Below are 4,898 nucleotides of genomic sequence, written 5' to 3'. Positions count from 1 at the left end.
ACCATCTAGATATATAACAACTACATGCAACATCTCATTGCTCCTTTTTCGGTCCTCCTATAACGGGTAAGTGTCAAGATGGTTTCAGCTAAAATAGCAACCACTGGATTGATTTGTGTATTCTCATACTCTGCAACGGCCTCTAAAGTCATTACACCCGTTTGACTTGGGAACAACTTAAGGCCAAATATGCCCAAGGCAATCAATCTCTCTTTTTCTAATCCTAACTTTTTTTCAGTTCAATTTCTAGCATCCTCCATTTCAGATCGATAACATTCTTTTCCAAAAAATTTTCCAAGTTAGCAATTCTGAGCAATTTTGACAATTTAGGGATGATCTTATCAAATCTCAAAGGGAAATAAATCCTATACAAATTGTTTGGAAACTCAGTCAACATTCCATATTCCTCTATAGTGGGACATCGGTCTATGCTTTTTAAAACACTAGTAGTCTGGATCTCAAAAATGAACTAAGACTCGCACAGATGGGCTTAAAACTTCTACCTTTACAATTTCCACCTAACATCTGTATTTTCCTAAAAAAAAAAAATGCATTCTTATCCACATTTTGAAAGTGAGTCGTTAGCTTGTTCACCTCATTCATAATGCAATTCAAGTTCTTAATTAGTGACAACTTCATAGCATCGCTTCTAAGGCAGTCTCCTTTAGTCAATTGTGACAGTTCAAAATTTTTCCTATATTTTATGATGGAAAATTTAGTAATGGTGGCCATTTCATTCATAAGTCCTGTAATTCAAGATGCCTTAGGGGTAGACTTGTTTTGATGCAAAAGATATTACGGAGCATACACCTTAATGATAGGTTTTATTTCCTTTACGTGAGACATAGGGTAGGTTTACTACTTGGTCTCTAAAAAAGGGTCTCTTGTTGTCCCAGTGATCACCCTCGTAAAGGCAATATGGGGGTTCAGTAGATAGTGGGATGGCACATGTACCAATCACTATCAGTCTAAACTCTCAGCAAAGAGTTGGGGTTTACACAAACTTAAACCTTGACTCAAGTCATAAGGCAAGCTGCTAGTCCCCCACTTAACTTAAAGTTTACTGTGTGTTCCCTAAAGAAACAATAACAATAAAGTGATCATGCATGACTATACCATATATGACAGAATGTTAAGATGCATGCTAAAGCTTTTAAACAAAATATCATTCATAGTAAAAAAACACAACACATAGCATAATAAAAGACAAATATCAAGCTTAGTCCAAGGGTCCCCAGTGGAGTCGCCATCCTGTCGCACCCTCGCGAGCGGAGCGCGGCGTCGCGGCGACCATCGATTGATTTCGGGGTCTCTTAGTTTTATTTTTGTGTAAAAGGGAGTCGCCACCTAGTATTATGGTCACTAGGAAACCTAACTGGTCTTTAAGAGATTCTAAGGAAAGGGACTGGTTGCGTAAAGGGAAGGTGTTAGCACCCCTAGTACGCCCTACCTAAGGTAAGCTGCTTGGTGTTTGTCTTATAATTGTTATGGTGTTGGTGTTTTCTAATCCCATATGTTTTTCTCGGTTCGATTGTAACTAGATTTCTTAAGAAAGAAATCCAAGGAGATTCAATGCGCTTTACAAGCTCATTTTTTCCTTGGTATTTCAAGAACTCGTAAATCATGAGGGAGGATAAAAATTTAGAAATCTAGGGTGCTTTAAACGCCTATTTTTGCCTTAGTACTTTTGTACTCTCACGGCTCATAAACCATGGAGAAAATTTTTTTGAAATGTCCTCGATTATAATCAAGGCTTCTTTCAAGGATGTGTGCGGATTTATTATTCCTAGAAAATTATCTTGGATATTTACCACTCCGGGTTTCTTTATCCAAATATTAACAGTGAATAATAACAAATTATTCCCAATAATATTTTGGATGTTCATCCTTTAAGGATTTCTTCATCCAAACATTAGTGGTAAATAATAGATAAATTCTCCCCAAAATAAGATTTTTATATTTTTTGGAATATTGGCCAACACCCTTTGGAATTTTAAAAACATGTTGTAAAATCCATAAATGCAAGAAAATAATTTGTGTTTAAGAAATCCATGCGAAAACACATTTTTCAAAGCTTCCAATATTTTTTCTATATAAAAAAAAATTCAAAAAAAAAATAAAATATGTTAGGGTATTGGCCGTATGCAACACAAGAAAATAAATTTTTTTTATATATATATTTTTAATACACCAACATCACAATTAGACATAACGCCAAAATAAAAAGTAACAAACCATCATTTATATTACAAGAATTACAAGAAACTTGAAACAAATCATAAAAATCATTCAAAGCCAAATCAACTTAAAATTTTGTACACTGGAACTAACTAAATCCATATGAATAAGGGAAACAAAGTCTTGAAACTGAAATTTTGAAATTAAAATCCTAGTGCATGTGACCATGACTCATGACTAAGTTTTTACAATCCGGGAGTTCATACCACGGTAATTTCATAAAAAGGAAGAACTTGGAATGGCATGCTTTATATATATATATAAATGGAAATTAACTCCAAAACAGTGATGATCAATGGCAGGAACAAACAACCCCTTTTCCCCGGTTCCTTAATTCCAAAACAATAAAAGGAAAGAAATAATTAATGGCAGGAACAAACAGCCCCTTTTCCCCGGTTCCTTAATTTCAAAACAGTGAAAGGAAGGAAATAATTAATGGCAGGAACAAACAAAGGGAAGCAAAAAAAAAAACCAGAGGATAATTAACTCTTAACAGCCATCCATCCGCAACTCAAAACCACGGCAGACCATAAGACAAGGGAAGCATTCATTGTACAGTCTAACCTTGAAAATAAATGTGCAAAACAAAGAACGAATAAGGAAGGCAGCAAAGGAGGAGAAAATTAAGACTTACCTGCAGGTTTCACCGTTTCCTTTTCTGCAGAAGATGAGGTACAACTAAACAAGTGTTGCTGTCAAACTTTAAAGCAAATCCCCTTCTCCGTCTTGTCTTTTTTTTTCTTTTCCCTTATGGTCGACCCCTCTTGGTTTTTTCTTTTATTTTCTGCTCCCTTCTTTCGTTCTTTTCTGCTCTTTTTTTGCTTTCGTTCCTCTCCCTTCTGCACTCTTTTCTTATTTTTTTTTTTGCCGCTTTTTGATCTCTCCTTCTCCTCCCCGCCCTAGGTCATTAGAGGGGCTTATATATAGTCTAACCTATATCTATTTAGGAAGGATTCAATGCATTAATCCTAGGACGCAAATCCCTACTGATTTGCAGTAAAAAAAACGCAAAAGGAAACTGTAATATTCTGATTTTGTGGTGGTGTTTTACGTCTGATTTCTTTCCAGTTTTGGAGGATGGTGTGGCTCTTTTCTTTCCTTCCATAGGGCCAGCTGCTCCCTTTGAAATGAGGCAACAAAAACGTGGTCTTTAGCTCCAATAATCAGAGGCGATGAGAAAGGAAAAACAGCAGAGAAAAGGGAAAGCAATCAGATGCAGGGTGCAGCTGCAAAGTCTTATTTTCCTTAATCGGTGTGGTAAAAATCCTTTCATTTATGATGATCCACGCCCCCTCTCCAGCTTTCCATATCCTTCTTCAATTAAATCCCTCATTTTAACACTTTTCGATTCAGTCCTGGGTCCCGAAAAAATCCTTCGAATCAGTCCCGCAAACTTGGGTCAAAATCCTGCTTGTGACAGAATCCTCTATTTTCACATCAGAGATTCAAACGTGCAGAGCTTGAGCTTCTGATATCGAAATCGAGAAATTCAAAAACCAAAATTCATCTATGCGTGTAGGATTACAATTTTGACAGGGATTTAAGGCGAGATATAATCATTTTATAGGAAAGAATTGGGCCGCGATCTCGTTGATCAAAAAGGGTCTCCTGATCTGATTCAAAAAAAATGACAAATGTCGAGCATCCTGATATGACTGGGAGTACCCTAAGAATGAACCAGAAAAATCGTGACGGCAATAGAATTTTTTCGGTGCAAAACTTGGGTCAGAATCCTGCTCACGGCAGAATTCTCTATTTTTCACGTCAGATATTTAAACGTGCAGAGCTTGAGCTTCTGATATCGAAATCCATCGATTTGAAAGTCAAAATTCATCTATGCATGTAGGATTACAACTTTGACAGAATCAGGCCATAATCTGGTTGGTCAAAAAGGGGTCTCCTGATCTAAATTCAGGAAACTGACAATGCCAAGCATCCTCGACTGAGAGTCTGCCATAAGAACAATGAGCCCTAGGACCCAATCAAGGTGTAGGTCCATTCTTCAACATGTCATGAGTGATAGAATATAGTTGGGATGGTCAGATATTGCACGAACCCAAGTCAGAATCAGGGTCTAAGTTGGAACAAAACAACAAAAAAAATAAATAAATAAAATTGCGGCAGCAGTAGAACTAGGTTTTTCTAGTGCCACTTTCAAAGAATTTATTTCAACCTTACAGCCCATGTAAAAGAGGAATGAATTTATCATTATAAAGAATCCTAATTAGCCTAAGAATCCTGACAATTTCGGTAGCAGTGGGGAAGGATAAAAAGAGCAGGAGATGGCTAAAAAAATGAGTAACAACAGATGCCCCCTCTTTACAAAACTTGCGAAGCTAAAACTTGAGTAGCAAGTTTTGTAAAGATAAATTAATAAAACTGTCAAAACTCGATGCCTTCTTAAATATGGTCTCATTATTAGGTGACCTATATGTTTCTCTATTCAAAAGAATTTTAAAAGTGGTCTAAATGCCGGGTGACCTGCCCGTTTAGAAAACTCCATGCTTTGTCTTTTTTTTTTTCTAGTTCCCTCAAATTACTAAATGGCGACTCCAATAAAATCTTTATTTTCCCTAATCAAATAAAAACTAAATTATTCTTTTTTTGTTAATAAAAAACAAACAAAAAAAGAGTAGAGTCGTCGCCCGACGTCGAGCAGC

The sequence above is a fragment of the Populus euphratica genome, unplaced genomic scaffold (assembly GCF_000495115.2).
Source record: "Populus euphratica unplaced genomic scaffold, PopEup_1.0 scaffold849.1, whole genome shotgun sequence".
Lineage (NCBI taxonomy): Eukaryota > Viridiplantae > Streptophyta > Magnoliopsida > Malpighiales > Salicaceae > Populus > Populus euphratica.
This window is presented reverse-complemented; position numbering follows the sequence as displayed.